The following is a 13,855-nucleotide window of genomic DNA, read 5'->3' as shown; positions in this document are numbered from 1 at the left end:
ATCCTACCATTTCTCCTATATTCCCGTGCTTTGTTTGTCTTAACCAAGTGCATCACCTCACACTTGTCCACATTACATTCCATTTGCCATTCACCAGCCCATTTGACCAGCCCATCTGTATCCGCCTGTAATGTAAGGCCATCCTCCTCACTATTTACCACGCCCCCAATGTTCGTGTCCATTGGTTATGGAAGGTTGAACGCATAATGAGCCAGGGGGAAAGGGATGAAGTTTGTCACTATGTGGACACAAACTGATCCGTTGTCCTTGTTGTTAATTTCAGCATCAACAGAGCCTGGCCACCAGGAACAATTCCAGATGCCCCCTCTCACACCTGGGGGCCCTCAACTGTCACCGGCGTCACACCATTTCTGCGAGGCAGGCACTAACGCAGATACTAGCACATTGGTGGGAATTAGACCATCAGCTAGTGTCCCGGAGCACAGTGGTGAGGGCACTTCACATCAACTGGAGGAGCTGGCAGAGACAGAGAGTGCCGATGGTGCCAGCAGTCGGAGGACTGCAGAGGACCAGGCACATGCTCAGTCAGTGCCTGATGATGAGCTCTGGAGTCATCTGCGACACAGCAGCTGCAGGAAATGCAGCCAGGTGTGCGGGAGCATCTGGGGGTGATACATGAGGCTGTGCTTCGCTTGGTGTCCGTGGTGGAAGAGTCCACATGGATCATCACTGATGCAATGGGCCTCATGGTCGAGCATCATGCTTCCTCCATGGAGAGAGTGGCAACTCTCGTGGAAAGGGGATTCCAGGAGAACAATCAGATCATCCTGTTGTTACACTCCGACCTGCAAACCCTCACAGTGGCATTGACACTGACCAACAGTAGCCAATGTGGGAGATGGTGTGGGCTTCAAGCTTCCCAGCTCATTGCCCATTCATCCACGGTGAGCAGAGAGGTCCGAGGTGACCTCACGTTGGCGCAGCAGCTGCCTGTTGTATCTGTGGGCTCCTCTCATGGCACTCTGGATGAGGGCACCAGCTGCTCCGCCCCTCTCCCAGTGAGTGTTTCATCCGGTGACGCTGTGACGACTGGGGAGATGCTAGCTATGAACCTCCCACGTGGGGCCAGCACAGGCCAGAGGACAGCCGCCAAGGTCATTGAGGCCAACAGGACAGCAGGGTCAGCAGGTTGTCTCAGATGCCATTCCGAGCGATGGGCAGCACCAAGACATAACACCCGTAAACAGAAACATAAGGCACATTAAGCACACCATGGGTTTCTCACTGGTGCTTTTGTGTTGGCCCAAGATTAGGTGCTTAGAATTTATTTTGCTTGCTTATAATATTGTTTTGCAATTGGGAGAACATCTGATGTTAAAATTAAAATTCAGATGTGTGACCATGGCTGAGGGTGGCTCGTTTGCTCTATATGTGTATGTTTAAGAAAAAGTGTTTGTTTGGACATTCAAATTTATATACAAGGCCCTTAGTTCTTGCTGATACTTGGCAGATTTTGCACTTAGATGCCGAGTATGGATGTGCCAGGCAAGGTTGGTCCTGCTGATCCAATATGTGCAGATTTGTTGGATTTAGGATCATGGCACAAGGGGATTGAAATCAACTGTTTTTGGATTGTGCGTAAGGGGCTGAAATTTTGTGACTGAAATATGGGTAAAGGATTGAAACCATCTGGTTTTGAATTATGTATAAAAATCTTAATCAGCTGGACTTGTTGCATTATTTTTTTTTAAGTATTTTACATGAGAATATGTTGCACTTGTTCAAGTATTTGATTTTTGTACTAGCTGAAGTTTCTTTGGATTAAAGCCTCCCAGGTGTCCCTGCCTCCTTGGAGTAGTCCTGGGTCAGTGTCTACCCTCTCAGTGTTTCCCTGTGCGTGCTCATTCTCGGAATCACCGTTGGACTCATCGTGTGCAGCCACAGCAACTGCGTTGACATATTCATCGTCCACTGCTTCCCCCCTTTCCAGCGCAAGATTGTGGAGAGCGCAGCATACAACCACTATCATCAAGACACGATCTGGGGAGGTACTGGAGTGCGCCCCCTGAGTGGTCCAGGCATCGGAAGCTCATCTTGAGAAAACGATGGCTCTCTCCACCACAGCCCTTGTGGAGGCGTGTCTCCTATTGTACTGCTGCTCAGCTTCTGATATTGAATGACGGAGAGGCGTCATGATCCACCATCTGAGGGAATACCCTTGTCACCCACCAGCCAACCATCCAGCCGGGCTGGAGCACTGAAGAGCCCCGGCACCTGGGAGTGTCTGAGGATGTAGGCATCATGGAAGCTGCCTGGGTACCTTGCACAGGCTTGTAGAATCAGCATCCTGTGGTCACACACTATCTGCACGTTCATGGAGTGGAAGCCCTTCCTGTTGTCAAAGGCACCAGGCTCACCTGCTGGTGCCTTGATGGCCACATGTGTGCAGTCTATTGCACCCTGGACACGGGGGAAGCCAGCAATGGCCGCAAAGCTTCTGGTTCGCTGTGTCTGGCTTGCTTGGTCCCAACAGAAGTGGATGAAGGTCAATGCACACCTGAACAGAGCATCTGTGACCTGCTTGACACAAGTGTGGACAGCTGATTGGGGGAAACTGCAAAGATCACCCACCAAGCCCTGGAAGGAGCCAGAGCCATAGAAGTTGAGGGCAGCTATAACCTTCAGAGCCACTGACATGGGATGTCCGCCCATATAGTTAGGGGAGATCTCAGGGCCAATCATCTGACAGATATAGTTGACTGTCTCCATTGACAGCCGGAGCCTTCTTCGGCACTGCACCTCAGTCATATTGAGGTAACGGCTTCGCCGCCTGTGTACCCTGGCAGCAGGATGGCGGCGTCTTCTGTGCCTCCTTCCAACTCGGACAACCTCTTGGTCCTGCACCCCTTGTGCCTGCACCTGGTATCCCAAAGGTGGCTCCCCTGGAGGCTGAATCTGCACTCCTGGCCTCCTCCCCCTTCTAGGCCTCCCTTCCTCCTCAGAGGATCTGCCTCCAGTGGACATGTCAGATCCCATACCAAGCTAAATGGAGGCTTCCGGAAAACTACAGGCCTACAAAAGATCCCTGACTGCAGAGTGCTGACCTGAGGGTTCAAAGTACACAGAAAGCTGCTGGAATTCGTTCTGAACTACTGCAGATCACACAGGCAAGTTTAAAAAACTTTCTGCAATAAATACTCCACAAAGCAGATTGACAACCCCACTGAGCCCTCTTATACCGCCCGTGGATGCGGTTCATAGAAAGGTCTCTTGCCCACCTGTCCGTTGCGCCCGTGTGCAGACCCGAAGATCACCCGGGCGCCTAAAAATCGGCTTCAATTGAAGACTAAAGGACCTTAACTGGCCCATTAATTAATGGTGGGCTCACGTCAGACTTCATCGTATGCCCGCCCAGCCAAATATCGTGACGGCGTGCGGTGACGTCAGGACACTCGCCCGAAGTCACTGCACATCATTTTACATTGGGACATGTGGGGCCTGCACCCCCCCCCACCCCCCAGCCCATCCAACTGAAAATTCTGCCCAGGGTCTTTCTCTTTTTAGCTTAAAATGACAACCCTTCTGTTTCTTTTGTTTGAATTGTGCAGCATACCTAGTGAGTATATTTTCCTTTTCATTTAATTATTTTAGATACTCACAATCACTGGGCGAGGGACAGATCTGATGTATGCTCATTGCCAGTTTGTTATAGGGTTGATTTTTCCAGGCAACTTTTCTTGGTGGAAACATTGAACTTTATTCACAAGACAGCAGCAGCTAAATACATATATCAAACTCCATACTAAAGAAGAATTCCCTCCTAGAGGTTCCCTGTGCTACCAACTGGTTTCACAGGTCATGTGATCTTACAACACAGAATCATTCTTAAAGCTACAGTCCTACATTTATCACATTGAAATTCCACAATTCAATTAGATCATGGCTGATCCATTATCTTACCCCATTTACCATTGGTCCCATGTTTTTGATATCCTTCCCTAACAAAAATCAGCCAAACTCAATCTTGAAAATTTCACTTAACTCAACATCAATACTCTTTTACGAGGACATAGTTCTAGAGTTCCACTACCCTTTTCACCAAAATGTGCTTCCAGATTTTGCTCTTAAATGGCCGAATTTGAATTGTAAGATTATTCCTATTTGTTCTGGATTTCCCCAGTGGAGGAAATAGTGTTTCTATTTACCACAACAAATCCCTTAATCTGACCTTAATTAGGCCAACTGCCAGTTTTCTTGTATTGCACCCATGATTAGAAAGTGTATTGCAAACAAATGTAAGCATTGAGAAAACTGACAAATTAATCAGAAGCAAAGTTAAAAGGAAAATTACTTTTACCAATCCTACATAGTGAAGTGAAAGTGGAAACATATATGTTACAAGATTAGAAAGAGGTATCAAAAGAGCACATACTTTAGGCACAATGCACAGCCGCCTGCAACATGTAGGAAGTTCTATACGTTCCCTGCGCACTGACCAACCATGTGTGCAAGAAGTGCCACCAGCTGTAGATACTTGAGCTCTGAGTTTCAGAGCTAGAACAGCAGCTGGAGGCACTGAGGTGCATCCGCGAGGCTGAGTGTTTCGTTGGTGGCACATTTTTAGACGTAGTCACCCCACAGCTTACAGAAGTGCAGACAGAGAGGGAATTGGTGACCATCAGTCAGAAGAAAGGTGTCAGGCAAGTAGTCAGGGAATCCCCAGGGTGCATCTCACTAGAGAACCATTTTTGTGTTGGAAAATGGTGAGAGTGACAGTTCCTCTGGGGAGTGCAGTCGCGCTCATGGCACTGTGAGTGGCTCAGCTGCATGGGGTGTGGGGAGGTAAAAGAGGGGAAGGACAATAGTGGTCAGAGACTCGATAGTAATGGGGACAGACAGGCGTTTCTGCGGCTGTAGACGTGGCTCCAGGATGGTACGTTGCCTCCCTGGTGCCAGGGTCAAGGATGTCACTGAATGGCTGCAGAGCATTCTAAAGGGGGAGGGCAAACAGACAGTGATCATGATACATATTGGGACCAATGACATAGATAGAAAGAGGGGTGATATACTGCAAGCAGAATTTAGGGAGCTAGGGAACAGATTAAAAAAACCAGGACATCAAAGGTAGTAATCTCTGGATTACCTCCGGTGACATGCGCTAGTGACTATAGAAATAAAAGGTTAGTCCAGATGAATGTTTGGCTGGAGAGATGGTGCAGGAGGGTGGGCTTTAGATTTCTAGGACATTGGGATCGTTTCTGGGGAAGTGGGACCTGTACAAGGCAGACCGGTTGCACCTGAACTGGAATGGGACCAACATCCTTGCAGGGACGTTTGCTAATGCTGTTGGAGAGGGTTTAAACTAACTTAGCAGGGGGATGGGATCCTGAGAAGAGGTTCAGCAGGGGAGATGCACAGCCAAAATTAGAAAAGAGAGCAAGTGAGTCTGGAAGGCATAGAAATTATAGGCCAGTTAAGGCACAAGGGAGCTTGGCAAGGTTGTTTTAATGCAAGGAGTCTGACAAATAAGGCAGATGAGTTGAGGGCACAAATTAACACATGGAAGTATGATGTCATTGCTGTCACAGAGACATCGTTGAGAGGGGAGTAGGATTGGCAGCTCAATATTCCAGGATATAGGGTCTTCAGGCAAGACAGGGAAGGAGGTAGAAGAGGAGCGGGTATCGCAATATTGATCAAGGAATCAATTACAGCAGTAAGGAGGGATGACATCTCAGAATGTTCCTCAAATGAAGTCATATGGGTAGAACTTAAAAACAAAAAAGGAGCAATCACATTGCTGGGAGCATACTATGGGCCCCCAAACAGTCAGAGAGAAATAGAAGAGCATATATGTATGCAAATTTCAGAGAAGTGTAAAAATAATAGGGTAGTAATAGTGGGGGATTTCAACTTCCCCAACATTAACTGGGTTAGTCATAGTGTGTTAGATTAAGAGGGAGCAGAATTCTTAAAATGCATCTAGGAGAGCTTTTTAAGCCACTACGTAGAAGGTCATACAAGAGAAGGGACAGTTCTGGACTTAATTTTAGGGAATGAAGCCAGGCAAGTGGTAGAGGTATCAGTGGGAGAGCATTTTGCAGATAGTGATCATAACTCCGTTAGATTCGAGGTTGTCGTGGAAAAGAACAAGGATGGGCCAGAAATCAGGGTTCTAAATTTTGGGAAGGCCAATTCTAACAATTCTAACAAGATCAGATATGACAGATATGGAGCAGCTACTTTTAGATAAATCTGCATCAGAGCAATAGGACTCATTCAAGAAGGAAATAGGGAGAGTATAGGGCCAACATATTCCACTAAAGACAAAGGTTGGGACCAACAAATCCAGTGAACCCTGGATGTCGAGGGATATACAGGATTGGATAAAGAGAAAAAGGGAGGCTTATGGCAGACACCGAGGGCTCAAAACAGCAGAAGCCCTGGAGGAATATAGAATATGTAGCAGGGAACTTAAAAAGGAAATTAGGAGAGCAAAAAGGGGGCATGAAAAAACATTGGCAGGTAAAATAAAGAGAAATGCAAAGTTATTTTACAAGCAAATTAGGGGAAGGAGGATAACTAGGGAAAGATTAGGGCTCATTAAGGACCATAGTGGTAATTTGTGTGTGGAGCCAGAAGACGTAGGTAGGATTCTAAATGAATACTTTGTGTCGGTGTTCACAAGTGAGAGGGATGACATGGGCATGGAAATCAGGCAGAAGAAATTAGCATAGAAAGGGAGGAGGTTCTCAGTAGTCTGGCAGGCTTAAAAGTAGATAAGTATCCAGGCTCAGGTTAAATGCATCCTAGGCTACTGAGTGAGGCAAGGGAGGAGATAGCAGGGGTGCTGGCAATAATGCTCAATACCTCTCTGGCCACAGGAGAGGTACCAGCGGGCTGGAGGACAGCCAATGTGGTGCCGTTATTCAAGAAGGAAGGAAAGGATAAACCAGGGAACTGCAGGCCAGTCAGTCTAACTTTAGTGATGGGGAAACTATTAGAAGCAATTCTGACAGACAGAATTAATCTACACTTGGAGAAGCAGGGATTAATCAAGGACAGTCAGCATGGTTTTGTTAAGGGGAGGTCATGTCTGACCAATTTGGTTTAATTTTTCGAAGAAGTGATCAGGTGTGCAGAAGAGGGCAATGCATTTGACGTAGTCTACTTGGACTTCAGCAAGGCTTTTGATAAGGTCCTGCAAGGGAGACTGATAACGAAGATAAGAGCCCATAGGATCCAAGGCAATTTGGCAAATTGGATCTAGAATTGGCTGAGTGGCAGGAAGCAGAGGGTGATGGTCGAGGGGTGTTTTTGTGACTGGATGCCTGTGTCCAGTGGGGTTCCACAGGGATCGGTGTTGGGTCCCTTGCTGTTTGTGGTATATATAAATGATTTAAACTTGAATGTAGGAGAGTTGATCAGTAAGTTTGTGGTGACATGAAAATTGGTGGGGTGGTAAATAGTGAGGAGTATAGCCTTAGATTACAGGAGGATATAGAAGGGCTGGTCAGATGGGTTGATCAGTGGCAAATGGAATTGAATCCGGATAAGTGTGAGGTGATGCACTTGGGTAGGACAAACAAGGCATAGGAATACACAATGAATGGTGAGACCCTGAGATGTACCAAGGATCAAAGGGACCTTGGTGTGCATGTCCACCGGTCCCTTAAGGCAGCGGGGCAGGTAGCTAAGGTGGTTAAAAAGGCATATGGGATACTTGCCTTTATTAGCCGAGGCATGGAATATAAAAGCACGGAGGTTATGTTGGAACTGTATAAAATGCTGATTAGGCCACAGCTAGAGTATTGCGTGTAGTTCTGGAATCCGCATCATAGGAAGGATGTGATTGCAGTAGAGAGGGTGCAGAGGAGATTTACCAGGACGTTGCCTGGGCTGGAGAGTTTTAGTTATGAGGAGAGATTGGATAGAATGGGGTTATTTTCCCTGGACAGAGGAAATTGAGGGGGGGACATGACTGAGGTGTATAAAATTGAGGGGCATAGATAGGGTAGACAGGAAGGAACTTTTCCCCTTGGTGGACGGATCAATAACTAGGGGGCATAGATTTATAGTAAGAGGCAGGGGGTTTAGAGGGGATGCGAGGAAGAACTTTTTCACCCAGAGGGTGGTAGGAATCTGGAACTCAGTGCCTGAAAGTGTGGTAGAAGCAGAAACCCTCATAACATTTAAGAAGTATTTGGATGTGCACTTGCAATGACATGGCATACAAGGCTATGGGCCTAGTGCTGGAAAATGGGATTAGAATAGTTTGATACTTGTATGACAGGTGCAGAGTCGATGGGCTGAAGGACTATTTTCTGTGCTGTAGACCTCTCTGACTCTATGATAATAGCAAGAAATTCCAGTAGTACAACAAAAATGTCAGAGAAGCAATGAGAATTCTATGGACAGAATTTTACGTCCCGCTGGTGGGCGCCTGACCTGATCGGGCACAAAATAGCGCGATATGATGTCAGGCAAGCACCTCAACATCATGCACTCATGCGGAATTTCGCCCAGGAGGCCGTACAGCAGCTGTAAGCACACCCACTGACAATTAAGCAGGCAATTAAACCAATTAACAGCAGAATTGAACACGGCTGTTTGTGGCCCGTCCAACCTCACGGTTGGCGGACGGGTGAATCGGCCAGGCGGCCTTTACATCTTTCATGAAACCTCATCCAAGGGCTGGAGAAAATCTCTGGTAGGATATAAAATAAAACTAAATATCTGGGGACAGTATTTTTATGAGGTATGTTTTCTGGTGCTTGATTGTGATGCATGGAGACATTTTTTGGAGTTTTTTTGTGCTTTATTTTGTTTTTTGCAGGTCTGCAGCTCCCTGAGGCAGCTGTCTGCCTTCAGGGAGCTCTCTCGAGGTCCCCACCAGCACCCGCAGTGACGTCAACGCCCACCATCTTCCCGTCTCCACCCCAGCAGCGCTGACCTTTTCAGCATGCTGGCTGGCTGCTAATTGGCGAACTAGCTTGAAATCACGGACAGGGGCCGATCGTGGTCGGGGGCCCATTTCCCGACTGCTCTCAGGCCTGCTGATCGCGCACGCCCTGTGAGGGGAAAAATTCAGGCCTATAAGATGCCATTGAAGATGAAACTGAGCATTAAATAGTTAATGCGCACAATGATTCATTCCTCCAAGTACTTACTGGGGAAGACATGACCAACACGATGGTGTTCCAAGTAAAATTAAGAACTTCTGATAAGTGAGGTGAAAATTTCCAGTTAGACTGAAAGGATGTAAAATAACTAAGTCGACCGAGTGGGGAAAGTTTAATTGTACAAAAACGGCTTTGGATGATGTTGAAATGGTTGAACAAATTGAAAGGTTTTGGTTAGCTAACACTCAATGGGGTGAACAAAAGCAGAATTACCTGGAAAAACTCAGCAGGTCTGGCAGCATCGGCGGAGAAGAAAAGAGTTGACGTTTCGAATCCTCATGACCCTTCAACAGTTGAGTTTTTCCAGGTAATTCTGTTTTTGTTTTGGATTTCCAGCATCCACAGTTTTTTGTTTTTAACTCAATGGGGTGAAATTGTTTTTGGGTGATAGGTCAGAATGACCGATAATGAATTGGTTTTAAAAGAAAATCAGATGTTGTGTAAAACTAGCTACAGATTCCTTATTGCTCAGGGTTAACTCTAACAGTGGACCAGCAGTCAAAAAAATGGAATCAATGGTGAGTTATGTGGTGAAACTCATGGAGTTTGTTTCTTAGGAAGACATGTTAAACCTGTTTAATGTTCTCAGCAGGTCTGACAGCTTCTGATGAAGCGTCATATGGACTCGAAACGTTACCTGTATTCCTCTCCGCAGATGCTGTCAGACCTGCTGAGTTTTTCCAGCTATTTTTGTTTTTGTTTCAGATTTCCAGCATCCGCAGTATTTTGCTTTTATCTTGCTGTTTAATGTTCTGGTGGCACCACAACTTGAATGCTGTGTCCAGTCCAGTCCAGTCTAAGAAAGCTGTTGGAATTAATAGGAACCCTCCACTATTACAACAGACAGGAGATGGTCAGGGGAAGGTGCTAGTAATGAAAAAACAGGGATTTTATCCCCAGCCTGCTGCAGACAGGCCCATTGCCATTTTTACAGCAGCAGGTTTTGTGGTGTACTTCATTAACATTAAGCTCCTACAGTGCAATAAGGAGCTTGATTTAAATTTTACAGATTGAGTGGCTTTCCCAGGGGCTTGGGAACTCAACAATGAAAGGGAAATGGGAGTTGCCGGCTCCGCGAGTTGACATTTTCCTTATGGACCAAGAAGAACAGGAGTGCTCCCTTCAGGAAGCCTTCAACCTCTTCTCTTTTGCAGCTCTCCTCAGCCCACCTGCCAACCAGCAGCCCTCCATCAAGCCCAAACACTGGCCTTTCCCCACCACATTCTCCCTGATGGCAGGGACACCAAGGGTACCTCACAGGATGTTGATTTGCACGATGAAAGAACCTGCCACCTGCCTCAGGTGCACACTCTGGCCACCCAGTGGTACACCTGTGGTGGGTGATATTCTGCTGGCTCTGTAATGCTTTCCATGCAGGGACAACCCTTGAACAGAACATTTTTTTAAAAAATCATGTTCGAATGCTAATCCAATTTTACTGTTAGCAAATGGCCAAATGAGGGTATCAATTGAGAATTTTAACACAAATCTAAATGGGGAAACATGAGCCAAGTGCTCATAAGACCTCTTTGTTTGCATAGCACTTCACTATTAACATCACAATACATTAATTGGACGATGGTGTTTACAACCTATTAGCATCAGGCAGCAAGTGAGGCATGTTATTTAATATTTTGTTTATGCTTTACAATTTATGTTGCAGCGACCTCAATTGTTTAAAATTTTACACCAGTAAAAGAGGATAGTTATCTCACTATCAAAATGAAATCCATTGGAATTATGTGAGAAATTTTGTAGCTTTGTAATATTCTCCTTGCAGTTATATTTCAAGCATGAGATGACCTCATATAGCCTGCTGAAAACTAATTCAACTAAAACCACTTTGGATCAAAACAAATCATATATAACAGACACTTTAGCCCCAAAGAACTCCAAGACATTTTGGATACCATTCAGAAGATTTCAATGTTTGTCCTGTTTTGACCCTTGGACCATTTTAGAACAAACGCAGTCTTACAGATAATGAGTTTGAATCGATATAAAATTAAATGAAGTACAAGGTTCAGATACATTTATATCTGAAGGCGCAAAAGCAGCCTTTATTCCAGCACAAGCCTGTATGGACATTCTTTATATTGTCCTAATATTCTATTGGTGGATAAGAAATGTTGGGTACAGATGTGTACTGTTGTCAAACTTTACACAACTGAAGTCACTTCAACATAAACTGTACAGCGTAAACAAAATATTAAATAACATGCCTCACTTGCTGCCTGACGCTAATAGGTTGTAAATGATTTATTACTTGAACAATCCATTCAGAGCAGGGCTCCAAAACAATTGTGTAAACACCATTGCGATATATTGTGATGTTTATAATAAAGTGCTATGCAAACAAGAAGGTCTTATCAACACTTGGCTCTTGTTTCCCATTTAGATTTGTTAAAATTCTCATGGGCGTCCCAGTTGTAGTCAGAATAATAGCAAAATGTGTTATTCCAGACTAAGTAAGCAGTTCTGTTGGGAATCAAAACCCTCAAGGTTTCAAAGAGGTCTGCAAACTGAAGGTTATTTTAGAAGTAGTGTGGGGATTTTCTGCCCATTATCTTCATCAGAGACAGTGTAAATATCTAGACTACTAACCTACATTTCAGAATATTTGAAATGTTTTCATTCAAGAGACACAGCATTTTGCCTATCTAATGGGGAGCCTAAAATCAAAACTGACAAAAATATGAACATGCTCCTGCTCTGGATTGTTATATAGGTCATAATGAGAATAATCAATCATTGTACTACAAGGCTGCAAACATATATAACAAATTTTTTGTCCAATAGTTGAACACATATAGCCAAGCTATAATATCATAAAGTGCAATATAAATCATTTTAACTTAATCCTAAATATGGTTGATGAATGCATAATCTGTTCAGTGTGTCTCATTGGGTGTCTAAAATTTAGGATATCTGTTACTTTTTCTAAGTAAAATGCTTATATGAATCTTGAGTGATCCAAATCGATGTATTATAGTGACACGTCCATGGAATAGGTTTTTCCATCTGGAATAAGAACTTGGATGCGCTGCTGGAACTCCTAATTGTGTAAATGAAAGACTCTTGACTCTTCACCTACAGCTCAGTCATAACCAAATGCCACAGGTGTCAGCGCTTAAGGCCCATCATTAACTCCGATAAACATGTCAAGGAAAAGTTCTAGTTTGACCTTGATGAAGTCCTCACTGCTATCCCAAATGAAGAAAATACCTTCCTTCTGAGGGACTTTAATTCCAGAGTTAGCTGTGACCATGATGTCTAGAGAGGAACTATTGGGAAAAATCAGGTGGGAAAAGCCAATGCAAATTCCATTCTCCTGTTGACAAAGTGTGCTCAGCATGTACTGATTATAACACGCACCCTCTGCCACCAGAAGGACAAACACAACAACACATGGAGGCATCTTAGATCAAATTGGCACTTCCTGGGTTATGTCATTGACTGGATAAATATCTAAGCAATGTCTGTATCACTCGATCCATGCCAGCAATGATGCCTGCTGGACAAATCATTGACTTGTTCAATCAGCAATGAACATTCATCTAGCATCAAGACATCGCAAGGCAAAAAGTCCAAGAGAAAGAAAATCAATGTTTTAGCCTGAAAAGAGCCCGACCAAAAAGAGGAATTCCAAATGCAGCTCATCATAATCAATCTGGAAAATCTTCATGTCCAACTCCATTCCAGAACAGTGGGATCAAATAAAGTCAGCTGTACTGGACTCCTGTATCCAGTCCATTGGGTTCAAGCACTGTCATCACCAGGACTGGTTCAACAAAAATGATACTCAAATATGTGACCACCTGGAAGAAAGACAAATAGCTTTCATTGTCTGGCAGAATAACCCGAGGTCACTACCCAAGAAGGCAGCATTGCAACATCACAGAGCTGATGTCCAAAGCCGAATCCAGAAGATAAACCAAAATACTGCGGATGCTGGAGTGCTGAAATAAAAACCGAGTGCTGGAAAATTCAGCAGGTCTGGCAACATGAAGAGTCATATTGGACTAAAAACATTAACTCTGTTTCTCTCTCCACAGATGCTGCCAGACCTGCTGAGTTTTTTTCCAGCACTTTCCATTTTTATTCCAAAAGATAAAGGACATAGTGGGAAGAGAAAGCCCAAGAGATCCAACAATATGTTGATATCATGACATGCAGATCTTTCTGTAAATCACCTGTGCAGCTAAAGACTGAGGTCAAATGGACAAAATCCCCTTCGTTCACAGGATGGAGTTTCTCTTCATAAGAGTGACAGTGCCATCTGTCAATACTGGAAAGAACATTTTGAACAGCTCCTCAACTGTGAATCCACACTGGCAGCTGATACTCTCTAGGTATCCCCCTATGCCCTGTGGATTCTACCATAATCAATGGGAGAGCTGCAATAAGCAATCAAATGGATGAAAAACACCAAAGCCTACAGCCCTGATAGTTTTCTAGCTGCGTTTTTCAAAGTTGGTGGGGCTTTTGCTTACATCAAGACTCCATGTATTAACTCTACATATGAGGGAAGAAAAAGAACTCCCGAACCCTGACTTCAGGAATGTGCCAATTATAACTAGCTTCAAGAAGGGAAATAAATCACACTGTGGAAACTAACAAGGTAGTTCCTTCATTTCCAAAGCAGGGAAAATCCTGACATGCATTCTCCTTTGTCTGAGGAAATCTTCCCAGAGACAGAGTGTGACTTTAGA

The sequence above is a fragment of the Carcharodon carcharias genome, chromosome 5, assembly GCF_017639515.1.
Source record: "Carcharodon carcharias isolate sCarCar2 chromosome 5, sCarCar2.pri, whole genome shotgun sequence".
NCBI lineage: Eukaryota > Metazoa > Chordata > Chondrichthyes > Lamniformes > Lamnidae > Carcharodon > Carcharodon carcharias.
This window is presented reverse-complemented; position numbering follows the sequence as displayed.